Consider the following 27,979-nt stretch of genomic DNA (forward strand, 5'->3'; position numbering starts at 1 on the left):
AAAGCTCAGCTGGTCTCTGTCAGCAGAATTTCAATGCAATCAATCTTTGAAGTCTGAAAACCTGGGCTCGTGTGCTGCCGTGGCTGTGCTGCAACCTGGAGCAAAGCACGTTACGCCCAGAAGAGCACCGGGCTGCACTGGGACCGCACCAGTGGCAGGAGCGCGACAGAGCTGAACCTGTTGCTGTCCTTTGCTCTGACACCCTCCATCCTGGCATGTCCCAGGGCGCACACAGCTGAGACCCACTGGTAGCTGCAGCCCAAGGGACACTTGCGTCCTTCCTCACCTATGGCGTCTTGAAACTGGCAGCCTCCCTGTTTCAGATTTGAGAGTTAGTGAGCTCTAATATAATTGCGTTAAGCAAATCTTTATCTTTTGCCAAATGGGGGGTCGGCCATGGCTGAGGTGAGACTGCCCCACCAGGGCTGGTGCCTGTGTGGGTCATGGTGGAGCAGCAGCAGGGTGATAGCAGGGTGGCAGTAAAAAACCAGTGTAAAAAACCCACGGCCTTTTAAAGCATTTCCAAATGCTGTCCTGATACTCTTGCTGGGTGTCAGGTTATAGGAACTAGACGATCCACTTGAAGCAGCTGCAGAGCAATGTCTAAAACTGCATCACCTGCTTCACAGAAAGAGCTGACAATAGCGTTAGCATGAAACTAAAATTAGAGGCTTAATTGAGCTCTCCAGTCACTGAAATTGATGACAGTTCAGCAATTCATATCCCTGATTTTTCTTAACTGAAATAATCATAAAATCAGCTCCCATTCATGCTTCTCGCTGCTCCACAAGGAAAAGCCCTGGTAAGCTGGCACACCTCGCACACAGGGAGCCCGTCTGACACCTCTGCCAGGGCTCTTGCCCTTACCTGCAGTTACTGAGGTAGGAACAGACTTGAAAAGAGATTGTGTGTCTAAAAATCAACATCATTTCACAAAAACAGGATGTTATTTTAAATGACAGGACATGAGAACCATCATTAACCATCACCAGTGCAGAAATACGTACAAGATACAGTACATTAGAAATGGACAAATAAAAACACATGTAGGATAATGACAGAAGATGAGGAGAGAGAATACGGAAACAGAAGGAGAGAAGTCGCGCTGTCAGTTACACGCTGAATCTCCAGTGCACTAGAGTTAAGAGAGACATTATTAATGCTGAGTTTGCCTCCGTCATGTGAGATGGAAAAAGCTACTTGTTCATTTACTTGGGCCACTCAAAAATGAGAATTCAAGAATCCGAGAGGAGGACTAGGTTGCAGGATGCACACCCATGAGCACGCACATGAGGTGTGTGCTGGAAGAATCTCGTCAGCTGTCCTGCTGCCAAGCCTGAGACGGGATTCCCACTCCAAGTCCTCTGCTCTGCAGGACAGCTAGCTCAGTGCTACGCATTCTTTCTCAAGCAGAAACTTGGTTCATATTCTAGCTCTAGATGTTACTTTTTGTTCACTAATATTTTTGGGATGCAGTTCTGGTCCACTGGTGTCGAGCAAAAATTGAAGAAAAAAAAATCAGATTTCTGTAGTTCTTGGATAATTTAATGCAATTAGTTCTTCACACGATAACAAAGAGTTAATTAATATATAGGCTGAAAGACAATTAGTATAGATTTACATTCATACTATTGTCAAGACTACTTCCTTCCCAAGCAGTGGGTCTTGCCTAGACCTAGGCGAGTTTTCCGTTTCACCACCACCACTTTCTCATGTGGTGTCCACAGCTGCAGGGTGAGAGAGCAGCAGGGACCTGATCATGAGATGCAGTTTTGCAATGTCACTTGCTCCTACGTGCAGGTAAGTCTGGAAGTGATGTCAGGCTTGTGCTGCTGCTCCTAGCAAAACAGGGCAATGCTAATATTAACAACTAAGGAAGCGAAAACATCTCCTACTAAACACCGGATCAGGGTGTCAGAGCAAAAAATAGGTCCAGGCTCTATGAGCACGTCTTGTAAATAAATCAGAAGATCTTTTACGGTGTGCAACAAAATCTATTGACCTCACTAGGGTATGTCACACATTTTGGGCAGAGGAAAAGACACTCCGTTTAATTGTACATGTTATTTACAAGCTGAGGGGGCTGTTCTTTAAGATCCAGAATGAGGCCTGTAGTTCCTAACATATTGTCATTACAGCTGCAAAGTCATACCACTGAAGAACTAAGCAATTGCTGTTTCTATCTCAGAGAGAGAAAATGTGTTGGAAGACCTGCTGTGAAGTATATGGCAACATGCAGACTCTTGCAGGCTTTCAATGCAAGTACTCTGTGTACGCCCTTCTGCCTGTGATGTGCTTACCTACAATTTGTGAGAGACTGCTACAGTTTTATTTTTAGTTCATTGTTCTGTACAACATTTGGAGTTTCTGATCCATAAATACGTCTCCTCATGGTGATACATTTGGAAAAGCCACAGGGTGCTCCCGCCTCTGCTTGCACCTGAAGCCTCTGACCGCTGACAGTGTTGAGCTTCCGCACCAGTCCCTCTTCCGTTCTTTCCTCAGCATCTGGCTTGCTTTTGGTCTGGCCAGTAATTTTATTTGCATCCTCTGGTCCAGATGTTGCCCATGGCTCTTCACAAGAATCTCCCAATTCTGCTGTGACCGATGTGGAAGGGAGGAGCATGGTACGAGACCTGTTCTTCACCTCGACTGTGGTAAGAACGTGCCTGCACGGCTGGGCTCCTCCTGTTCCTCATACAATGAGCAGCCATGTAATTCAGCTCACTGCAGCTGGTCGGTTGTTTCTCCTCCTCCCTTCTTCCTACACTTGCTGCAGGCACAAAATGTTCCCAGGCTCCTGCAGTCATCCCCGGGGGTACGCCAAGTCCATATGTCGCTGTCCCCTTTCACGCGCATTTCCAAAGTGCCAAAACATTCACTCCTTGGAGATACATTTCTTTGTGCACAGCCCGTCCAGCAGAATGAAGAAACCGAGCCAACATGGCCTCAAAAACATGTTGCTTTGTAAGACTTCACTTGACATTCAGAGATATGAAGTATATTATTTTGGGGTAAAGTAATATAACCAGCCCTATTTCCAACGTAGAATGCCTAGCTTTTTCTTAAGTAAAACCTTTTTATACTCTCTTGCTTTGAAATTCTCAGTTTGACAGGAATAGGAACATCCTTCTATATTATACCATAGACATCCATTTGTTCTACCATTTTTATCAGCATTTAGGGCTACGATCAGAGAACTACAACTTTTTTTTAAACAACATCCGTGTGTATTACCAGCAATCAGGTATCTGTTTATTAAAAGTGTACAGTTTATGGCTGTCTTCGGCTACCGCAGGTAGCTAATGCTGTTGGAGACATCTGCTCCGTCCCAGCACCTGAAGGGGAACACGACATCTCGCTGCCTTCAGTGCTGGGGCCCATAACTCTCCCTGCTCCCCTTGCTGGGCTGCGTGGGGCTGTCAGTCTCTGAGCCCAGGTTCAGTCGACGTCTCTGCTCCTGAGAAGACCATCGTCAAGTTGACTGAGGCTTTAATTAAAGCTGGCTGCAAAATATAGACCACCAATCAGCACGTATTTTAAACGCCAGCCTTTTTTTTGACTGACGCTCCCAAATGATGGGTAAGTTCATGTTTTAAGGTAACAACACATTTGTCAGTGTCACAAACGATCGCCGTTTTAAACATCATCAAAATATTTGTCTTCATTAAGTATCATCTGCAGAGTCCCCACGTGCAGGAAGATGTCTGACACAACTCTCTAGGACACCGAGGCATCATCAGTGTAAATAGCTGCGTTTTGAATGAAAGCTTAGACTTTGGGCTGGAAACGTCTTCTGAGCAGCAGCAATTGCAGCCCACGTCACAACATTCTTGACAACAACAGCTGAAGATCCCCATTTCAAAAGTGACTGAATGTTAGAATGCAAAGCTAAACACTCGTATTCACGGCTGCGACAGCCTTGTGAGGCTCATCTCCCTTCCAGTCTCTTAATGTATATGAATTATCCTCCCAAATAGCTCTTTTTCTATCAACAATATGCACAATGTCTTTCCAAAGGCAAAGTGGAAATCCCTGCAAGTATTTCTGGTGCTGTTTCCAGCCAGAAATAACAGTAATCTGATCCACGAGTGAATTCCATTTCTGTTGCTGAATTCCTTTGTACAAATATCTTTCCTTTGAAAAGGTTTGGCAACAGCAAGGCACAGGCTAATTTTACTTATAAGGTGTGACTCAAAGAAGATTTGCAAGTTTCTGAATCACAGAAAGGAAGTGTCTGTGGCCTCTCTTACCACTTCTGTCAAGAGAAAGCCTCACAGTTCAGCTATTTTGGATGCAACTTCGGACCTACTTGCTGCGGTCCTGCAAATCCCCACCTCCCACTGCCCTCACGCTCTCCCCAAGCACAGCAACGTGGCCAAGTCCTATGTCTTGTCTCAGGACCTGAAAGCTTCCAGCCTCACTCAAACCCTATGTCGTTAATGGGCTGCCCTACCACGGGCAAAATTTAGTATGCAGTGTTAAAGAGTCAAGTAAATTACTAATTGCATAGACATCAGCAAACGCTTTGTGAGAAAAATGGGCAACCAAGGAAAGGGTGAGCTACTCTCCAGGGTGCGCAGTGCCAAAAGCCCTGGGAAGCTAAGGGACTAAGCTACAAACACTGCTGCAGCAGAAGCAAACTTCCAGGGACTGTATAGTGCCTATGGCCTGAGCCCACCGCCACGTAAATGAAGGCCTACGATCAATTAACACCTTCTGTGCTCCTTTGCTGCCGAGAGATCTCCTATCCGAGGCAAGGTTGTTCTGAGGATGGGGACAGCTCTGCCACACTGGCTTCAGCAGCCTCAGGGAACACGTACAGCCCTTGGACTTTGCTTCCTCCAGTCCCCAAGTTTTCACAACTTCCGAGATGCTGTTTATGGCCATGTTTAGTCAGCAGCTCAGCTGCAGGGGTCAGTGCAAACCCAAAACAATGTCAGTTTATTTCTGTCCAAGCTGTATGGTTGACCAGACTGCTTCTACAGGAAAACAAGCGCTGCCACCCCACACAGTTTGCCAGGGTGCTGGGGCCAGAGCTGCTGCAAGCACTCCCCTAACATTTTACCTCTTCATTCACTGCTTACGACACACTTGATCTCCTCCAGCCCCACAGGGACCACGCCAAGGGCTGTGAGGCTTTGACACATCTTCCAGTACCACTACTCATCACTCTCCAACCTGTAACAGACCATTTCACTGCTGTGCCCCAGTTCATGGGTGAACAGCATGGTACCTTCTCCTTTCTTGAAACAGGTCCTGAGGGTTTACAGATGACAGGCATAAAAGTTAAACAGGTATAAAAATTAAACAGCATTGTTTGCAGGAATGGAGCGTCCTCCATGTCCTAGCAGTCTGTGAGATCTGGACATTGAATATAGGGGTGAATTCTACCATAAAAGTCAGTATCAGGCATGCTTAATCTTGCTTAACTGTTTTTGTACGCTGCCACTCTGCAGTCTGATGGTTCAGCTTCTGCACAACTCCATGGCAGATCACAGCCAGTTGTCAAACCAAGTTGTTCCCTGACAGTCTGCGGAGACATATATTTGCCATCTGCAATCTATTCCTCGGTTTCTGGCACATATTTTCAGTGCTTTCTTTTGAAAGCTGTTTCAGATTTCCATGGGCTTCTTCATAACCTCTACTAGCAAAGCCCCACACAGTTTAATTGTTGACAGCTGTGTCCTGAGCAGTATTTTATGTTTCTTTTGTTGTTCCTCTTGCTGCATACATACGAGCTGCTACGCTCAGGACTGCTTGGCTGTGTAACACGCATCAGGATGTGGAAAGCAAAGGATGACTTCTGTGTTATTGGGTAGTTTAATTGTTTGTTACGGTTTTACAGAGATAGTTGCAGCTCCATACATTAAAACACTAAACAAGTAAAAGGCATTTAAGCAAACAGGTGTGAAGCTCTGAAATTACAGATTATTGATAGGGAAGTACAGAGTTAATTAGCATAACGACTGTATACAATGTGCTCAGGTAGCTATGGGTCATTTCACAAAGGAAATGCCAATGCTAGTAACACATGCGTCAGAGTTAGGAAAACTTGCAAAATTATATTTCCCTGTGACTTGTGGTGTCCTTGATGGGCCATGTATCTATGGCAAGTCTCACTCCAAAGCAGTCAGACACATACATAGATGCAAAAACCTCTGTATGTATAGCAAAGGCCAGCAGTAACGTAATGTTCAGGTCCTGGCCTCTGTGACTCTTGGGACACTCACGACCCTCTACCCACACACTTCACTCAGTACAGTGCCACACGAGAAGTACTAGGCTGGATAAAAGTGAATCCTTCCCTTTCAAGGAGTTTGCACTTCAATTTCATGGTAAAGAAAAATTCAATTAAAAAAAATAATTATTTTTTTTCCCCTGTGCAGAAAAGGGACTGCAAATATCCGCAGAAGATGTGGTATCTGAGAGCATATCTAGGAGACGTGAGGTTGTGGTAATACTATGAAAGATGGAAAATGCTGAGAACTAGACTGTTCTCTCTCTTCTGCCAGGCTGAACTCAAATCTGAAACATCTGTTCACATAACTTGAGATGAGCTCTCACAGTCAAGTAACAGAAGCACAAACTCTTCTTGACATCAGTGCAGAATGACTATCAGTTCAGCCTTTTGTGGAAATCTAAGAATTCAGACACTTCTGATGTTCCCTGCAAGCACAGAATAACAACGTGTTCTCACTACCAGCAAACCACTTGAAGAGAAAAAACAGAACTTTTTACAAGTGTTTTAAATCCTAAAATCTTTGTTTTTTGTAGAACTAAGTTGTACACATTGTCCTTTAGAAGCTATTAAAACCGTCCAGTAATGGCTCAATATAACAGGCTAGCACAATTGGCACCTGAACAGTGGGTCTTAATTCAGCCTATTACAAAGATAAAGGTCAGTAAAAAAATATTCAGTTTTGAACTTCCACTACCGCTATTAAAAGCGCAATCCAAAGGGCAGACAGTAAGATTTTTAGCTGAAAGTACTGAGGACAGAATTTACTTGCAGAATTCATATCCAGACCTCGTTTTGGGGCTCACACCCCTTGTTGCATAGCCAAGCTTGGTAGAAAAGGGATCCAGGTACTGCGCAGGGCTCAATTCTCATAAAAATGCCTATGTATACTGACACAAGAAACGCTTTGGCTATCTAAGATATGGTAAGTTCAAGAATAGCACAGAGACAAATCAAGCAAAAAGCCACAGAACCATGCGCTATCTAGAGCTTTTCCCTGCTTCTGCAGCTCTAAAACGAGCATTGCCTGCAGCCCTGTGAGAAACCTCTGCATTCAACACATTTTGGAGGATGAGCCCCCTCCTGTCAGGGAAATAGACTAGAAATCGAGGTCAGCTTCTGGTTCTGCTCCTGATTCTATATGCGCATGTAAAAGTCACTTAGTTTCCATGCTACTGTTTTCAAATCCTTTGTCTGCCTTGCCTGCTTAGGGATGGCTACGTAGGGACTGTCCCCAGCTATGTACCTGCACGGTACCCAAAGCAGGGAACTGGATTTGAAGTGGAGGGCTCTAAAAGCCACAGGAAGAAGGGGGAAAAAAAAGAAAATAAATAAAATAAGAGTTGTACATGGTATCCAGTAGCTTTTCAGCGTATGTGGGAGAAGGCCATTCTAGCTATTTTTGCCTTCTCTTTGTACAACAGTAGATGGAGCTCTCCTTTCACCAGCTTCAGGAGTCCATTAATGCCTGCAGTATTACAAATTCGAGCACTCTAATTATTCTGTCAGCACCTGCTAGGGCTGCCGCATGTGACATGTCGTGGTGGTTACAAAGGAGGGATCTCGGGCTCCACGGCTGCCTGCCTGACATCATTCAGCAGCATGGAATTCTCTGAAACTTGTAAATGGCAAAAATGTTTGATTAACCACAGTATCGCCTTTCCTTCCAGTTAAGCATTGTGTAATATTCTTCCTTTCTTTTCTAAATTGTTACCAGGATTACATGGAGTTCAGCACAGTTTGGGAAATGAGAAGGCATGTTTTATTTCTCTTGCAAAACAAGGAATGACAAATTTTGCTTGACACGTTTGGACAGAATGTATATAAAAATTGTCTCACGTCTGTGAGCACTGAAGACATTATCCAGAGGATCCTACAGGAACTAAAGGTCAAGGGATCTGTGGCCAATTTCTCAACCACTGCTTGCAGATCTAACGCCTGCGAGCTGTATGTACCAGCAGGACAGAGGAGGAGGGATGAGGGGGAACACTGGCATTTACTTGCATCTCTGCCAGCAGGGAAAAATTACAAATGCATACATTGATTTTTCTCTCTTCCCCCCGTCTTCATGTGCAACTGCAAGTGACTCCAGCAGGACCCTGCAGGGACACAGACAGCGTTCCTAGGGTCGTGCACCACAGGGCCAGAACTACAGGTTGCAGTTCCCTCAGGACACGTTAGCCAGATTTTCTGCAACAGCTGACAAATTAAATACTTCAGAGAAGTGAGAGGAAAATTAGGCTGCTCTCTCTCATTTGGGTTGGTTGGTTTGATAACGCACCACGCACATCCTGCTGCACATCCAAGTGCAGGCTTGACTAAACAAGAGTAATCACATGCTACGGATGGCCGGGGAAGGCTATCTTCAAAGCCAGTCTACAACTTGTTATTCTCTGAAAACATGGACTGCTATATAAGCAATATCTAAAAACACATTTTGACTTTTTTTTTTAGACTCTTTGAAGAAGATTTCATGTTCTGCAAGTAGGAAAACAGAGAATATTGTGGAGTTACACGAGATGCTGGAGATTATATTTGCCAGCAAGGTAATCCAATATACATCTATTCTGGCATTCAATAATTAAAGAGAGGCCCCCAGCAGTGAATTGCTGGGTGATTATCTCACAGCGGCAGCTATCTTCAGCCACCAGAGAAGTGCCAGCACCTGCAGAGAGGCACCAGTAACTGCACACCACATCTTCACTGTCAGGCGCTGAAACGCAAGTGGGCAGTAGTTTTAGAAGAACTGATTTTTCATTTCTCTGGAGAAAAGTTAACAGAAGAAGAAGGGAGACTAGACACCCATCTCTGAAGACAGGGCTTTTCTGCTGATTAGCCAAGTAGCGACTAACTTTCTGGATTTAAGACCTGATTCTGTGTAGGTATAATTGTCTGTTCAGATAGGATCCGTGCTTCAGCCCTAACAGAGCAAAAATTTAGGTAAGGACTTTGAGGTTTGGTCTGTAATGACTAGAAGCCAACAGCTGACAAATTAAATACTTCAGAGAAGTGAAAATTAAACAGTCCTGCAGTCACGAGTGTTGGCATATGGAAAGCTGCCACTAAGCTAATAATAGAAGTGTCTACTGCAGCAGAGAGGGAGGTCCCAGCGTCCTAGAGCAAGCCATACATCTGGGCACTGGGAAGACAGCCATTAGGCAATGTATGTTTAAGTAGCACATACTTGCTGCCTTCCTGCCAGCTATTCATCTTTTGCAACCACAGGCCGAGGGCAGCAGTCCACAAGCAATAATGCTGCACTGGGGACAAAAATCCGATTGGGCTCCGCTCAGCAGGCTTCCATTTTAGCAGATGAATTTCTTGTGGCCACAGGAACACAGGAGAGTCCATCACCAGCACACTGCCTGGTTGAGTACAACCGCTTTGCTTAATTCACCAAAAAACAGACAACTGGTTCATTTGTCACACACTTGCATTTGCATATTCTGGACACCAGCCACTTGCTCTAGTTACTTCAGGTATCTATGAAGAGCATAAAATCACCTGGGGACAAAGTCTTCTTTACTCACTCCAGCCTGAACCTCATGTAATTTCCTTGTGCGCAGTGGAGCCACGCTGCTGAGAAACGGGAGGAGAGCCAGGGTCATTACGTGGAAGATGAACAAAGCATGCAGATATTACTCACAACCTGAGATGGAAAATGATTTACAGACAGGTGGTTGTGAAGCTAATCAATAGTGCTTGCATAAGGTATTCACCCGTTAATGAATGATAGAGGAAAGCGAATCAGGATGGTGGAACTGCAGACAGACAGCAGCCAGGTTACTCAGCTTCAGTTGTCTACAAAAAAACAACCCAAGCAGAGATGGAAAGTACATGATGTGCTACAGTAGCCAGCAGCAAGATCTCATATATATATATATTATACTGCCCTAGGAGAAGCACACTCAGGTGAAACATGCATCACCCGCACACACGTAGCTCTCTTGGAGATGACAGACAAGGTTGATTCACAGCACTCCTCCTAAATAGTGTCCTACACCCTGTAATGCAGATAGCTGACAAGAGATAATGGGCACTAAAGAGCAGAAGTGAGATAAAGCACTAAAGAGAAGAGGGAGATAAAGTGCTGAAGAGGAGATATGCATGAGTGCATGCACACACAGAGGAACAAGCTCTAATACAAAGTACAGGCAAGCTCTGCCAGCTTCACCACTGAATCACTACTACTTTTCATAGAGTATCTGGCCCATGTACTTTAGGAGACTTTCAAAGGTACCAAGCTGTAGAAAGCTTTTGGTTGCGTCCCTACTAAGCAATCTGGATAATAAGGGGCAAACCAAGTGGAGAGCAGACAGAGCAACTCTGCTGATATTAAGGATCCATCAACCTAGGGAAGAGCAGCTCCTGGTGCCTGAGGGTGGCAGGGAGCAGCTTCTCCTCCCAGAGAAGGAAAAGGAAAGGAAACTCTCCAACAAGTCTCTTCGCTGCCTGGTTGTGTACCCACTAATATCCACTGCAAGGGGTATTTGCTGGCTCAAGATGATGCACCATCGGTTTGGGCGATGAGTACAGAAGTGATGATCAGGCCATCTTCCCTCTTTGACAGAAAAAAAGACCCAAGTGTCTCAGATTCACTAAAGGGGACTTTTGTCCAACTGTCCCTTTCAGATCACCTGTGACAACAACAGCCTTAGGAGCTATCAGCATCTTGTTCTCCAAGCTTGGGCTCAAAGCACCTGGTGCACACACACAAGCTGCTTTTCAGTCAGGCCTCATACTGATTGTCCATAATGATGGCAAACATACCCGGGGCTTCTCACTGTATGCTCCAGGAAGATACGGTCCTCTTTGCCTGCGATTGTAGCAAGAAAACATAACCACAAACAGAACCTGCAAGTTCTTCTATTTAATCTTTCAGTGCTTCCTGGTCAGAGCTTTTCAGATCAGAAGCCAAGAGACTGCCTGACAGTTCTGTGTCTTCTAGCTGCTTCCAGCAAACATAGCTGCTGTCTTCCACACTTGTAAGGCCTCCACAAGCAGAATTTCGCTGAAAATTTCATCCTTACACAGACGTCACCTATCAGTACTACATCATCCTTCAGTAAAATAAGGCTTTTATGTCATGTATGATTAGGAACAAGAACTCCAAAAAGCTCAGTGCTGCATCAGGCTAGTTTATCACTAGTCTTTCACTAATGTCCCTTTGAGCTTGCCAGAGCAGGAGGTTTGACTCCTGCAGCACTGACTAGAGGAGTCACACATGGGATGGATTTTTTTCAGAGCTGGCCAGGTTCTTCCAGCCATGTGGAGGAAGAGATGGCACTCTCACCTTGCTCAGTGTGCAGGCTGCTGTGGCCAGGCTTGTCACCAGCCAGGAAGGAGGCAGAGAATGCTTCTGAAGGCCTGCCCTTCCCTCAGCACAGGGTGCTGACCATGGCCACAGAAAGATTCTTGGCACGAAGGATGGTGCCCTGGCCTTCTGTACCTACTGCTCCCACATCTCCCCCCTCATTTTTGTTCCTTTATGCCCTCCTTTTCTGCTGCCACCTTTAGCCTGTGCTGTCCTCCCCTGCTTTAGCTTGAGTAGCGTGCAGTGGGGCAAAATACAAAGAGCAGAAGACAGGCAGAGGGAGTACTGGGAGGGCCCGTGCCCTCTGACTCCCTTCATGCCGCTCCTGGGAAGGCAACACTTGACTATGCATAGCATTGGTATTAATACCACATAGGGCAGTGGCTCATAAATTAAAATAGCAGCAACACTGACAGTACTCACAGGTCTCAGAAAAGAAAGGAGATGTGGAACGGGCTTATTCATCTATTCCATGACAGGAAACATTTCAACTGCTGTACCAGCACAGACACTGTCTGCTTCAACCATTCCTTCCAACTCACAATACTCTGCATCAGGACCACACAAATAAGGAAAACCACAGTATTCCCTTTGCTTTCTATGGAAAAAGTTCAAAACGCAACAAAATCCAACCTCTCTATGTTGTTCTTTGTATGCTCCAAAGCGTTCAGCTGCTCGCTATTTATCGTGTTACAGCCTATGGATGTACCAGCCTTCTAAGTAAAGCAAGCTGGTCACCCAGCAGTCAGTTGCTGCAGTGACTGCAGGACAGGCAGGCTGTCCGGGGGCCAGAAGCTCATGGGCCAGCAGAGGCTGCCAGCGCCAAGAGGAGCTGCCAGCCAGCCTGCCTCTGTGAAAAAAAAGTCTTCCGTTTTCTATCCAAATCCATTAACAGCAGAGTAAAGAGGCAAGAAGAAGGAAGGGTAACCAGCTCTCCCAAGTACATATACGGCACTATCTTAAGCTACCATTTTTCAATTACTTTTCTGCTTTATGGCCCTTAGCACAAGGGAAAAATGGAGACGAGATGCAGGAAAGCAATGATTTTCTTTTTCAGCTTCTCATGAATTCAATAGGAAACCAGAACTTGGATCAGGCACACCCCCAGGAAGTACTGGAAAACATGTTCAAAGCTTTGTGAAAAATTATTTTTACAGGATACAGGTAATTTTGGAAGTTACAAGCAAAAAGCATAACAACTTTTTGACAGATACCCTCATCAGAAAATCCCTGTGGCATTTCAGACACCCAAAATAAAAGTTTATGACTTCATAATGTTAATTATCAATATCTTAAAGAAGCCTTACTGGAAATCACAAGTGAATCCTAGGGACCTTGATCTAAGCTGGAATCTGGTGGTTTCAAATCTTGCTGCAGAAAGGTTCATAAACCTGAAAACAACAGAAAGGACATAGCAATGAAGTATGGGTAAGAACAAGATCCACTGGGGGGGAAAAAATAAAACTGATTTAGTAAAACCAGGATAGGATATGACATTAGCCTTGTCTTAAATGGTTCTGAGCTGCAAAGTCCCTCCACGTTTTGCTCCAAGGCAGCCTGTCCACATTTCACTGTGACCTGCCCTGGAGCACCATCAACCAGAGACCCCAGAGAACAAGGCAAGGTCGATTCCCCAGTACTGCCCAGAATCCCCTGCTGTCACCTCCAGCGAGCTGCAGAGCATAGAATCAGAGTGCATGCTCAACAGCAGCACCACTCTCCTCACCCTTCTAAGTTCTCTGGGGAAAAAATAAAATCAAACAATCTTCTGATCCTGAGTTACAGCAGGCTTCCAAATGCTGACCCAGGCCAGGTCAGTGCGGCAACCTGCCAGCACCCCAAGGGCCGGGCCCTGTGGCTGCAGACCTGGCACAGCACTCGCTGCTCGGTGGCACAGGGAGTGTGACCGGCCCCAGCCCTGCATGGAGGGGCTGCGCAGAGCCCTCCACCCGCTCCATCCCTGGGACTGGGGGGCAGGAGTGGGACCACGGCCAGACACACCTGCAGCCCCTTGCCCTGCTGCCTGTTACACGTGGGAGAGGGACTCTTGGTGAGGCAGCGCCCCACCATCATGCCCAACTGAGCCCGATCCCCCAGCAGCACGAGCCCATCTCCAGGGCATGCTCCCAGCTGTCCCTTCCTCAGGCTCAGTTATGAAAGCACAAGGAACAAATGTGCACAACTGGCCTATGGCAGCAGGGCAATCGCACCAGCCTCAGCTCCCCCAGGGTGCCGGCCCAAGACAGGCCTGGGAGAAGTCAGGGCAGCGTGGATGAACAGGAGGAGGGTCTCTCCTCCAACATGCTCTGCACCATCCCCGCAGTGCTCGTCCCCACAACCTGCACGACAGGCTATGTCTGGCGAAGGCCACTGGTGACATGGGGCCCTGCTGTGCTCAGGCCACCTTCCCCAGGCACAGCGCAGGGTGGCTCCGCAGCAGATTCCAGCATGGCACAGAGGCAAGATGGCCTCTTGGCTCACTGCAGAATTCCTGCATTAGCAAATGCCCACATGTACCCGGAGCAGCTGGAGAGGCTCCAGACAGACAATCCACTGGCTCCTAGGCCAGGCACTTGAGTGCAGGTGGCCTAGGACACACTCAGACCAGTCCACATGGTCACCCTCTCACCAGGGGACAGCACATGGCCCACTAGCCACCAGGCCAACACAGCCCATGCCCATGGCAAGGGAATGACTCCCCAGAGCCCATGTGGGTGCCAAGAAATGTGCAGAGCAGTTCAGGACCCTCTGCTGTATAGAAACATAGCAAGACAAGCCAGCCAAGTGCTCCAAAGCACGTGCCCAGCTTCAGAAGCTCTGCAGCAACCCAACACGTCAGCTCTTTGCCTTCCCAGGCCTTCTAGAGGACAGCCAGGAGGGGATGGGTGGCTCTGGAACACAGAGCATGTTGCCAGCACCACAACTCACACGTGCAGATCTCTGGAGATCTCTCTCTCAAGCCATGCTGCCTGTTACCACCCCACAGGGTTCTGCTGGCGCTCTTTTGGGGTGCAAGTGCAGTTAGTCGCCCACTTGTCTCCCCCACACCTGAGCAGTTTGTGCTCCAGCTTAAGAAGTCTTTGTTAAGCATAGAATGGTTTGGGTTGGAAGGGACCTTTTAAGACCATCCAGTTCCATCCCCCTGCCCTGGGCAGGGACATCTCCCACTAGACCAGGTTGCTCCAAGCCCCATCCAGTCTGGCCTTAAGCACCTCCAGGGATGGGGCATTCCTTTTTTTCCTGGGTGCATGATGCACATTCAGTCCTGGATGCTACTGGGAATACTAAGGAGGCGGCAGCAGTGAAGGCCATTTCCCTTCCCACAAGTGGTTTGAGCTTGCTTTTTTGTGTTAGCTTTTGGTTCATTGGGCTGTACTCTAAATTTAGACAATGAATTAGCTAGATTTTTTTAACAGTCAAATTCTTTGTATTTTTCATTAAAAGCTGGCTCAAACAGTCTTTAGTGACTGCATACGTGGCTTACGTACCTGCATTTGGCTGAATTGCTATAGCTTGCCTCTCTACTGTAAGTGAAGGTTTTCTGGGGAGAAACAGCATTTGCAACAAGCTGTGCCTTAAGGCCCCAACAGCACAAACTGTGGTTTACTGTAACGTACCAGCTGTTCCAGATTTCTTTCTAACCTACATTATATACTGCATGGAGGTTTCAGCAGCTGTAATTTTTCTTCATGCAGAATGTGATTTTCTTTCACGCATCAAGCACCAGCTTGCACAATAACCCAGCAGTCCCATAACTGGGCTCCTGATTTTAGACATTAGAGCAGGTTTCCAACCCCAGTCCCAGGGTGTCACAAATATTAGATGTTTGTGTATATGAATGCAGTGCACAATTACCCCAAAGCTGGTACATGCCTGTGCAGCTTGGAAATACAAAAGAAAGGCAGAGTTTTGATAAGAACTTGGCCATCAAAACACAGAAGCAGAAGAATACATGAGCAGAAGTCTAATTTCAAATCAAAGTAAGTGTGTGTTAGTTATCTGTGTGGGCCTTGAAAACCACTTGTATGGAATAAAGCAGGTAAGAGGTCACTGGTTTTCCTTACCACCCAAAGACTACCTGTGAAGCAAGTGTAAAGCAGCAGCTTTGGTAATTTACTTTCCTGAGTTTCTTTGATTATTATGTAAGGAGAAAAGAGACAGCCTCGACAGACATCTCGCTACCTGCCTCTCCTCCCCTCTGCACTCTGGCCCTCTCTCAACCGAGTGCTTCCTTTTTCTTTCCTCCAGCCCTGACGTCATGTTACTGCCAGTTCTGGTTTTCCTCCCAGATGGCAAACATTCATCTCCTGGCTGCATTCACTTGCAAGAAGAAACAAGCCTTCTGCCTCGCTCTGCACAGTAATAAAACAAATGACATGAGACTAAACTTCATTGCTAACCATAAATGCATCTAATCCACTAAAAAGCTGAGGGACTGAGCTTGCAGGACAAGCTGCTCTCACAAGTCTCAGTGCTGTGGGTAAAATGCAGACCACCAGTTTTAAGAGTATTTTGTATGGTAGACAGAGGCCGCTTCTTCAGCATACTAGAGGTAGATGAACACAGAACCAGCGTTAGCAGCAGATAATTTCCACAATGGGAGACATTTATCCTGTAGCACTAGATATTAAAGTCTTTACATAGTGTCCTACCTACTCAGTAAACCCAAGATCAGATGACACTGGCACACACGTAGAGATGTTAAAGAAAATACAATAAAAAGACAGAGATACAAAGACATCTTTAACTCCCATCACGAGAGCCAGGCCACAGATGGAGGCTACAGAGTGCTCTGTTCAGCCCATGGGATCCTCCAGTCACCTCTATGCTCCCTCCGTTGAGGGGTTCTCACCTGGGTAAACAACACCCATCTGAGTGAAAGTCAGGAGCTGTCTCATAAGAGGCAACGGCAAAGGCCAGCAAAAGAGCACGCAAGTCTAAAACCATGAGTCTAAAGTTATTTGAAGACACAAGCATATACGGAAAAAGCCTCCAGTTTAAAACACGGGTTATAAACGCCAAACAGTTGTGCCCAGTGCTGTGATCAAATGCCATCCTTATTCCATCAGAGCTTAAAATAGGCTGAGTAACAAGGCAAACAACTGAAAAATCCCAAGCTGCTGCCAACGGACACGCAGCAGGCAGTGGCTTTGCACTGTTTCGCTTCACTTCCAATGACTGTGGTGTTCATAGAGGGAAATCCTCCATTATGATTCAGGAACACATAGAGCTGTGTGTTGAACTCACTTCATTGGTAAACTACACGCTGCAAAAGGATCCACAGACCACGGTGCTAACCCGACCCAGCGTCACAGGCAGTGCAGGCATGCCCTGCACAGCTAGCCTCTCAAAAGTGCCCTACACTGCCAGTACACAGGCAGGAGTCCCCTTACTTCATTTACCCAATCCACAAGAAAAAAAACTGGGCTCAAATTCATTATCCATGATCTTCCCAGATCCTCTGAACTCCCTCTCTCAGGCCCAGGTAGTTCTCATATTTTAGTTATTGACTGCACAGGCTTTGTTAGTGCTGGAGGCTGAGGCTTTGTAACAAGCCCCGGGAGTTCAGTACATTCTGTTCAGCGTGCCAAAGGCACTGAATAACCACTTCCATTTGCATTTGCCTAAACATAGCCTAAACATACTGCAAGCAAATAGCAGGAATAGGTTTAGCACTCAAGAGCACAATTAAAAGCAAAAAAAACACCCATCAATAATTTGGTACTTTTCCAGAAACACCAGAAAAAGCCAACGTGAATCAGAATCATTGAAAATGGTATTTTTGTTCTGCAGCAAAAAACAAAGAACATAAAGTTTGAGATGTTTGCCAAGAACTTTAAAAACCTATTTTTAACCAGTCAGTACATTTTATGAGCTTATCTGTAGATAAGATAAGCTGCTAAATACCGTTTCTGGGGTTTAGACTTTTTGCTACAGACGTGTGCAATCGCTGTTGCTGCCTCAGCCTGACGGTTTTTCTCTGCCGCAGCAGAGACAGCTCGCAGAGAGGTAGCCAGCCTTACAGCAGAACTGCTGCATTATGAATCAGATCATGCTCACCAGGAAAAAGGCAGGCTGTAGTGTTGAGGGTGGGCTAGAGAGAGCCAAGAGACTTGGGGTGCTATTCTTGGCGTTGCCAGTGATTCGCCGCCTGACCTTGTGAAAGTGACTTAATCGTTGCATACATCAGCTTCTCAGCCTCTTCATGTTAAACATCAGTGGTACTGCAAAACACCCCAGAGGCTGCTCGCTTCAAGAAGAAAGGGAGAAAAAGAATTAGACTATCTGAAAAAGCAAGGAAATAACGTGGTGCACCTGGGTGCAGCCACATTACTGATTTCAAAGGCAGTTTGGACTGTGTTTGGAACAAAGGCTCTAATCCAAGTAATAAAAGAGAAATTAAGTGTTAAAAATGGAACAGCACCCCCTTAAATTATTTTGTCCCTCTGGGTGTTTGATGAGGCAGATGTTATTATAATCTAATGCCTGTGAGGTGTCCAGATGCAGTGGAAGTAGATGCCTCTGACATCCCTGACTAGATTCATCCTCCCAGCATCCCTGTGCTAAGGAAGCAGGACATCGAGCACTATTTGGTGTGGGGATGGTTATAGAAGAATGCTTCCATAGTTAAAGATAGCCCACGTTGCTGGATCTGGTTATGTATGCCACCGTGTTGGTTTTGTTTTTTTTTTTTTTTTTAAAAAAGAAGCTCCGCCTGGTAACAGCATGGGATGCAACCTACCAGCAGTGGAGAGAAATTCCCACTCACACCTATGTTACACCAAGCCCCAGGCAGGGGCTCAGGGAGCGCGCTGGTGCTGACACAGCCCTTGCCAACCAGCATATCAGCCAGCCCGTGGCACAGGGTGATGTCAGCCGAAGTGTCTCAGCAACAGGAGTTTCACTGAAACTGTCTCGGCCATGCCAGACAGAACGTCATTCAATCCGGCACACCCTGTATCGGCCTGCAATCATCTGTGCTATAGACACGGAACAGCCTCCGGAAGGAAGCACAAGAAGTATGCTGGAACCTGAAAAGCCCTTAGTTTATGCAGCCCTTCAGCGGGTAACTGCGGCAGAGATTTCCTTAGCACAGCTGCAGGAGCAGAAGGCATTGTTACAATGGCGTATTGGGTTTGCATAGCAAGGTTTTGGAAGCAGGGAGGCTACAGGGGTGGCTTCTGTGAGAAGCTGCAAGAAGCATCCCCTTTGTCCAATAGAGCCAATGCCAGCAGTCTCCAAGAGGGACCCACCGCTGGCCAAGGCCAAGCCCATCAGCGACGGTGGTAGCACCTCTGAGATAACATAGTTAAGAAGGGGAAAAAGTTACTGCACAACTGCAGCTGGAGAGAGGAGTGAGAATATGTGAGAACAACAACCCTGCAGACACCAAGGTCAGTGAAGAAAGAGGGGGAGGATGTGCTCCAGGCACCGGAGCAGATATTCCCCTGCAGCCCATGGAAAAGACGATGGTGAGGCAGGCTGTCCTCCTGCAGCGTGTGGAGGTCCACGACAGAGCAGAGATCCACCTGTAGCCTGTGGAGGACCCCACACCGGAGCAGGCAGATGTGCCTGAAGGAGGGTGTGACCCCATGGGAAGCTCACAGTGGAGCAGGCTCTTGGCAGGACCTGTGGAGAGAGAAGCCCAGGTTGGAGCAGGTTTGCTGGCAGGACTTTTGATCCCGTGGGGGGCCCACATTGCAGCAATCTGTTCCTGAAGGACTGCACCCCACGGAAGGGACACACACCAAGGCAGACCCCTGTCTCATAACCACCTACTGGTAAAGCTCAGGCAGATCCTAGATTGCATTCTGCAGACCAGATTCACAGCTCCACCTCAACATGCCACCTCATGGTCTATTGGGATGAGCTGTCTCCTCTCTCTGCGCACCACACAATCTCACACTTACTGTTTTCACTCCTTTACTTCTAGGTTAGCTGTACCTTTGATGAACAGAAATACTGTGATTCCCAAGAAAGGAATTGTGACAAATCACTTCACCCAGTGACAGCAGCTCTGTGACTGCTAACACACGGTATGGTGAGGCTTCTGGACAGGGACTGTCATTCCCATTTTACAGACAGGAAAATAAGCCCGTCCTGAAGGCAAGGACACAAAATGGCACTTTCTCAATCACCAGATCAGCTGCCTTTGAATGCTAATAATCACTCCTGTTTGCTCTGCATTTACCACATTGATCCCACGGGAACACAGGAGCACAAGCCATTGACTCTCTCCCCCTCTCTGCTCCTTAACATCCATAGTTCTCACCCCTTTGCTCAGTCACTAAAGACCCTTCTATTGGACACCCTCTCTGACAAATCAACTACATGATTAACTCAATTCAGTTAAACTCAGGGCAATTACTGTACCTATACCCAGCTTGAAGTCCTCTGCTGCTTCTCCAGAGGGCTTTGTATACCGCCTACACTATTTTTCCCCTAACTGTATCAGCAGAGCAAATAGAAAACAGCATGCCTTCTCAAAGCATCACTCCAGTGGAGGAGCAATCATGCATTACAACAGTCCCATCCCCGCAGTATTTCGTCATTGCCAACAAAACCATTTATAAAATCCCAGAGCTGCAGATTACACAAAACTTAATGTAAAGAAAACTGCTTGTGCCACCGGACTGGTGTGCCTGATGGCATCTCTGCTCCTGGCAGAGGTGGGGGATGCGTTGAGGATCCAGTGTGGGTCTTGGAGCCAGCCTGCCTGAAGAAGTCAGCATGCAGCCAGCTACAGCATGAACCGACAGCAGAGAAATTCCTCACACACACATCCTCAGCATGTGCTGGGTGGAAGGCAGTTTACCCACTGTCAGACACTGTCTCCATGAAGACTTAAACTTAGGATAACTTGTGAACTACATGCTCACGTTCTGGCATCCTGTACATGAAGTTATCCATGTGGAGATACTCTGGGGATCCCGGCTGTGCTTGCAGAGCTGGTAGAAAGAGATTAGAAAAAAAACAAACCAAACCAACCACCCCGAGAAAATCCCATCCCCTCAGCCCTGCTAAACCTTTCTGCTGCCCCCCAAAACTGAGCCTCACAATGCAACACAGCCTCTGCATAGCTGAGCCAGCTCATATCTTTCTGCGCTCTTCTCCAGTTGCCTGCCCCACCGTTGTGCTAACACATCAAAAGGCAATACATGTGGGACTCCACTAGGCCCTCACAACAAAATGACTTCCCTGATTGGAGCTACGCTTGCTGAAACCTGGTCAACATAAATGAGCAAGGGAGAGATTAAGACAAGGACTCAAACCCTTCTGATCTACCCTATTCTAGCCACCACACACAAACCTTCTTTTAGTTTTGCTACTTCTCCCATTTAGAGAAGCCTCCTTGACAAGCATGCACTGTGATTCCCTCAAACCCATAGTAAGCTTGGCTGGTTTTGAGACGTGAGTTCTCTATCTACAGATGGATCAAATGGATTCCAGCTTCTCCAGTGCAGCCAGAAGCAGGAATTTTTTCCTAGGATTTCCTAAATCTCGTAATCTTCTACCTCTGAAATCTGTAATTCTACTTTTTAAAGTCCATATTCGTGAAGGGAGATTGAAGTGACCAACCTGCTGGTACCAGGGAGAGAAGAAATCCTATTTTTCATTCCTCAGCTGCAGTTCATGACATCTCATTTCACAGTCACCGTCCAGGAAAAGGCTTAGTTAATGCAGAGACTGAAGTGACTTACAGAACATTTCCCTACAAGAAAAACACCCTGCAAAACACTGAGAAGGAACTGTATTTGTGTATATGACTCTTGCTAGGGGACGGAACAGCATTTGAGACTGGTGCGATCTCAAGATTTGGCAATATTAGACATCACTTAGTACCAGAGAGACTTGGAGATAAGAGACAGTCCAACAAAGGGGCACAAGGATGATGAAGGGATAGAAGCACATGCCATACAGGGAAAGGCTGAGAGAGCTGGGAGCATGCAGGCTTGAGAAGAGCAGGCTTGGGGGGATTTTATCCATGTGTAAGTACTGATGGGGGAGTAAACAGGACAGAGCCAGACTCTCCTCAGCGGTGGGCAGTGTCAGAACAACAGGTGATGGGCACAAACTGAAATACAGGAAGATCCGTTTGAGCACAAGAGAAAATCGTTTTCCTGTGAAGCTGGTCAAACACTAGGGTAGGTGTTGTGGTTTGGGCTAGACTGCCAGTCTCCATGCTCAGGAGATATTCAACTCATTTGACAGCGCTCTGCATAACCTGCTGTAGTTGCCCCTGCTTTGAAGAGAAGAGTTGGACTAGATGATCTCCAGAGGTCCCTTCCAGCCTCAGCTGCCTTTCACTTCTGTGAGAAACAGGAAGAATGTGACTTGTTTAGTCTAGAATGAGAAAGCCAACGGTGGGCATAACAGACGCTTTTGAAGAAGACAGCGTTCCCTGTTTTTTCTTCCCAGTATAGAACAAGAAGTATCAGGCTAATTCTGGGGGAAGAAGATGTAGGTTGAGTTTCTACAGGTAGGACTATCTAAGTGCTGGAAGAGACCATGGAATCCCATCAGCAGCAGATTTAAAGAAAACAGGTGAACGCTATAAGGATTGCCTACTTGTTATTAATCTTGCTTCAGAGGGGATCTGACTTCCTATATTATTTCAGTGATTTAAAGTGATTTAAAAGACATCTACCTCCCTCTCCCAATCTTCTGCTCCCCGACAACCACAAACTTCTGTGCTCCAACTTTTTTTGTATCTGTAGCATGTGAAAGGCTCCGAAATGGCTTTGTAAAGGCTCAGAAGAACAATGCATCTTTTTAGAAAGATTATTCCAGTTGCATTGGTAGATTTCGTTATTTCAGAGCTAGAGAAGCTGATGAAAAAAAGTGAAAGTCACAACCTTCTCAAAGCTGGAAATTCACTTTTTCCCCATTTTATACTCTATGGTCAATGAAGACACAAATTAATCCAGTCTATGAATTCCTTAAAAATTACTTGGAGTTTTCAAAAATTCTGTTTCGATTCATTTAGTTAAAACTAAAATCCACAGACGCATGGCTTTGTTACATGCTACTCAAGTGTGTGTGTTTTGTTATAACACAAGGCAAGCTGTGGTCATCTGAATCGTACCTATTAGCTTCTCGTTCTTCAGCACATAGGCTAGTGTCTTCCTCTCTGGTTCCACAAAACTGTGCAGATCACTGAACAGAAGTGGTACACCCTCCTATTTTCCACGTTTCTGCAAATCAGCCTGCAGGAAGACTGGCCGCAATAGTGCTCCCTTTGCATTTGAGCAATACTCAGCCAACAGTCACTGCAGGTGGACCATGGATAGGGGCTGTAGGACACACACAGATGTTACTCACTAGCTCACCCTCTTCTCTTTCTCTCCACTCAGCTGAGTGCAGACATTGTGATCCTACCTGGCATAAGCAGGTTGTGGCATAACATGTATACAGTTAAGAAAAGAGAGTCAAGGTGAAGCTCTGGTACACACTGCCAGATGGACCACTTAAGTGGCCTGGAAGCTCTGCCTCCTCTGTCAACCTCAGAGCACTGCCACCTGTGATTTAAGCACAGCCCTAGATAGCACACTAACAGCGAAACAAATCTCTGCTGCAACTATAGCAGGAATCACAACAAGAGCACAGAAATATTTCACCAACCTTCTAAGTAAAACACTGTCAGACTCAAAGGCTTCAGTGGCAAAGACAGGATAAATAGCCGGGTAACATGGAGCAGTGGCCAGTTCACTGACATATCTGACATGTCACCACTGTTGAGGGCATTACTGCAGGCTTCCACACACCTGGTGATTATTAATAATACAAAGGCTTACTGGCATCACTTCCACAGTGTAACAGGAATTATTACTGTAGTTACAGTCACTTTCTCATCATTTGAGACACCAAACACAAATCTTTTGACTCCAAAGATTTGTGCCTTGGCCTCAGTGGTAGCAGTTTCATACAGTAAGAGAAGAAAAAGTGACATCACCAAAACCCAATTTCTTTTTTGAAGCAAGAGTTTGGCCCCCATTCTCTACTGAACTAAAGTTCCTCTACTTCTCTTTGGACTTCAGCCCCTGCGTCAGTCCTTCCTGCTGCCTCAGGATATGGAAAGATTGCAAAGCACTTTGTAGGTGAGGCCACCAGCAGTGTCTAGTCACTTTCTGTTCTCCTCTTGGCTCTACCCCATACAAAGAGAGCTCAGAAAAGCGCTGACCACAAACATATCCAGAGTCCTGCTACTCCACAGAGCTGCCAGTCCACACCAACACACAGGAAAGGAGCAGACATAGGCTTCAGCAGAGTAGCCTCTACTGTTTGGATAGAGCAGAGAACGGGTGGCTTCAGCCTAGACATCTCCAGTGAGTCCTTGCTCAGGTGGACCCACCACGGCAAGAAAGTGGCAGTGGGCAGGAAGAAGGATCTGCGGACGGTGGTTCTCAAAGAAGGAAGGTGTACCCAGACAGATGGAGAGCTGTGGGAGTCAGAGGGCACAGTCGTTCTGTCTTAATATCAGCAGGCCACAAGCCAAAATGACAGTGCTCCTTAAAATAACAGAAAAGAAAAATAGCCATTACATTGGGTAACTGGGGAAGGGAAAGCCACCGTGACCTTGTTCCTGCCATCAAACCAGCTGGTTTGAGTCTCGGCAGCAGAAAGTATCACATCATTCTTTTTGCTATCCCCTGGAAAGAGTCTTTATTCTGTGGGAAGGTTTTGCAATTTTAAAGAAAGCTCAATGGAAGAGACAGGTAAGAAAAGAAATCTGGTCTCAAGACTCTAATGAATTTAACTTGCTAGCATAAATGCGCATACTGCACATCTAGACAGAAATCAAATACCCTAAAAATACCCCAAAAGCAGCCTGAGAAAATTGTTGCCTAGCCAAATACTAGCTTCATTGCAACTAATGCCTGCATTTTTAACCAGTTACATGGCAAATGGTGAATTTTCTTTCAAGAGTTTTCAAACTCTAGAGCAAAAAAATAGCCAGTTTAATTATCTAGAAGCCAAATGTAATTGAGTAGGTGGTACAAAGGGACGACCTACTTGAAGCCCTGCCCTGACACCCACTATTCACAAGATCCACCTTTGTGTGCCTTTTTTTTTTTTGAATGTTCCTTTATTTTAATCTACACTTGTCTTAATAAATTTATCTTCAATATTGGAAGTGGTGTTTCTGTTAGCACTATTCCTATTGTTGTACTGACGCCATGGAGAAATTCAGGCTAACATATCTCCTTAAGTGTATTACAAACACTCAGCCTCAACTTGTCCTTTGGAAGGCACCTGACAAGTGACATTAGTCAACATTGCTATATGCTCCATCACCTCTTGTTTCACAAGAGAGCTGGAACGCGCCATGCGCAATATGGGATGCAATAGGGCAGCAGTCGCTAGGGGAAGAAATATGCAAGCTTGTGTCTGCCTAGCTGGTTGGAGATCCATTTGTGCAAGATTTTTATAAAACAGCAAGTAAACCCATGGCTACAAATAGAAAACTAGCTTTTGCAGGTGGCAGTTTTTAGGGAACTGGCAATGAGACACAGCCTGTTACAGTGGCTGACACCTGCTTGTAAGCAACTGAAAGGCTTGGCTAGATGATATAGCTATTGCAACAGGAGACTGATCACCCCGGCCCAGCTCTCAGCCAGCAAACAAACAGGCAATGCACCTGCTTGCATATGTCTCCTGCCTTCTGCTTTGCATTTGTGGAGTGGCTGGTCCAGCAGGCCTGGTCTTTGGTGAAAATCCTGCAGCCTTCAGGAACACAACCACCAGAGAGCCCCAGCGTCAGCATCAACCTGCAGGCTGAGCACCAGGGCAAGCAGCTGACGGAAAGTCAGTGGAGTCTTAGTTACTTCTTTGGACTGGGCTTGAAATGGGCAAAGAGTGCACATGGGCATGCGGGGAGCTCAGGGATCGTACAGCGGGACCAAGACTCCTGTGGAGGGTCAGCACAGGGTGATGGGACCATCTCGGAGCAAGGGATTTTTGGAGAGCCCCAAGGTACTAAGGCAGCTCAATGAAGCCTGCTCCGCCAACCAGCAAAGGGAGTCAAAGCTCATGCCTGAAGGTGCAGGGTAATGCACTTAACTCTCCTTTGTGAACATGTGGAGCTTGCTTTCTATTTACACTAAGATCTTGAGCAATGAAGATTAAGAAACCTCAAAGAGACAAAATATGACTTCCCTTCACACTACAAACTCTAATCCTGGTGGGACTTCCTATAAGGCAATAGGAAGTTTCCTCCTGTCATCTGTTTTTGTTGTTGTTTATATGCCATCATTCTGTGAAAAACACAGAATTATACATATTTTCAGCATTTTTTCAACCAAACTAACTTTTTAAGCAGATAACAGTGACTTAACATACAAAACAAACAAAACCCCCTATGAATAATGTATTGATTTCTTTGCCATTTTAAGATGCTTTACTTTCACCCAGCAGACCAGTAAATTGGGTTTGACACTACTCAGAGGTAGAAAATAAACAGATAAAGCCAACTAAAAACAAGTTATCTTTTGCCATTTAGAAGACAGGTTGTTCCACTAATGCAGCTAACAATTGCTAGCCTGTCTCTGTAAGCAAGGGCTATCCCCGAGCCAAGACCAGCCTAGCGAACCAAAGGTTACTTGGTTATGCAAACTGATGCGTACTTGAGAGCGAGCAGAGATCTTTAATGCCTGTTTGATACAGAAATAAAGCAAGTCCTCACCAGGCTTCACTTCACATTATGGGCCAAAATCCACACTTAAAATTAGCAGGTAAAGCTTGTGTCGGCCTGGCAGGAACATCACAATCACACAGCTGAGCCCCAGGGCTCGTCTCACGGCTTGCATCCACCTCCCTCTGCCAGCACAGCACCAACAGCTAAACAGAACAGCACCAGTTCTAGGGTGGAATAGCAGCACCGTGACTTTTTACATACCAACAGGTGAAACCATTCTACATAGGCTGATATAACACCTGTTTATTCCCTTCTGTTACAACCCATGTTTTCTGAAGACCTAAGTTGTTGCTGAGATGCAGGTTCAAATGAACTCAAGGCAAAAAGAAATAAGTTTAGAAACAAACAAACAAACAAAAAAATATCAGTCACTGCTTTACCATTCAAATTCATGTGAAGAAACCAACCTGTGAATGCTCAGATTCACAACCAGATTTTGTATATAAACAGATCAAGCTTGTTCAGTCCTGCAATCCCAGATTTGTCCCATTTCCGATATTTTTCTAGTTTTACCACGTTCTTCCTAAACTGCGGACCCAGGAGTGCAGCATTTTTGATGCACTACAATCACACATATGCTGTGGCGTTCCCCTTGTATTTTCTGTTTTCTCTCCCTGTACATGCAGAGATATGTACTTGCAGATACAACATTTGGAATAGCTCTACCTACTGTCAAGGCTTCGCATCACAACTGTTTCTACTAGTTTATAGCATTGCCAGGCTCCAACTGCTCACCTATATTTTTCACACCAAAAGCCTGTCTCAAGTCGAAGTCTTTGGATTTGTAAAAACCAAATCAGCTATTTTCAAGAACAAGAATAGGGAACAATATAGTAACTTAAGCATAAAAACATTAACAACTGCAACCTCAGAGAAGGGTTTGACAGGCAGGCAGGAGAGGAACTGAGAGGCCACAGACAAACACAATAGAAAAGCAAGTACTGTGTAACTACTGTACTGCACACACAATACAAATTCTTCCCCAAGGAATTATGTCAAGACAAAGCTAAATTTTTCATTGGGACTAATACTTTCATTTAATTTATTTTTATAAATCAATCTGCATAATGTAAGATGGCATCCTTCACATTTCAATTTTGCTTACAGTAATAAACCTAACCCTGCAAATCATCCCCAGCTATATGTTATTTTTATATCTAAGAGCACCGAGTGATAGAAGCTTGGCAGGGCAGATCTGACTAAGAGAGAGAAAAATTGTTCTACTTCCCAAACATACCAGAACAAGACCATGCTCCACAGCCTGATTTTAAAGCAGTGGGATGAAAATGACTCAGCCTACGTTAAAATTAGAGGCATGACAAGATTGAGACTGCAAGATAAGTACTGAATTAAATGCATTTTTACTTGACTTAAAGAAGCTTTTTTGTTAACACCTGGTAAAGGAAATACTGGAAACTTAGCAACTTTAAAAGTCTGGAGAATTGTCAAACCTACAAGGAGGTGTTTGATGGAGCCGAGTGCCACCTGCCATCATTACCGCTGTAGGGGAGCAGGGTTGGTGCCATGGGCCTGGCTCCCTGCAACGCTGTGTCCAGGCACCCCAGCCTCCCTGCTCCACGGGGGCACGAGGTGAGGCTGGGACAAAGTGGGATATGGGCTGCTACATGTGTGCCCATCAACAGCAGTGTCCCAGCAGCAAGGGCTCCTGCTGAAAGCCCTCACAGCCACCTCTGGCTCCTCCAGCCTCCTGGGATCCTCACCCAAGCCC

General features: G+C 45.9%; 1 long non-coding RNA gene across 17 annotated transcripts in view; it reads right to left on the bottom strand.

Moving 5' to 3' along the window:
• LOC134518019 (uncharacterized) overlaps window positions 1–27,979 on the bottom strand; it is a 96,658-nt gene that overhangs the window by 44,739 nt on the left and 23,940 nt on the right. For 14 of the 17 annotated variants that reach the window (XR_010071830.1, XR_010071825.1, XR_010071823.1 and 11 more), the window contains exon 5: window positions 12,863–12,946. The exons of 1 other annotated variant lie outside the window; for it this stretch is intronic. This is a non-coding gene — a long non-coding RNA (uncharacterized LOC134518019). Of the gene's footprint in view, window positions 1–9,745; window positions 9,821–12,862; window positions 12,947–27,979 lie in introns of all 17 variants that reach the window. 2 more of the 17 variants (XR_010071816.1, XR_010071820.1) reach the window with 1 other exon arrangement.

This window comes from Chroicocephalus ridibundus, chromosome 6 (assembly GCF_963924245.1).
Source record: "Chroicocephalus ridibundus chromosome 6, bChrRid1.1, whole genome shotgun sequence".
In the NCBI taxonomy this organism is placed as follows: Eukaryota; Metazoa; Chordata; class Aves; order Charadriiformes; family Laridae; genus Chroicocephalus; species Chroicocephalus ridibundus.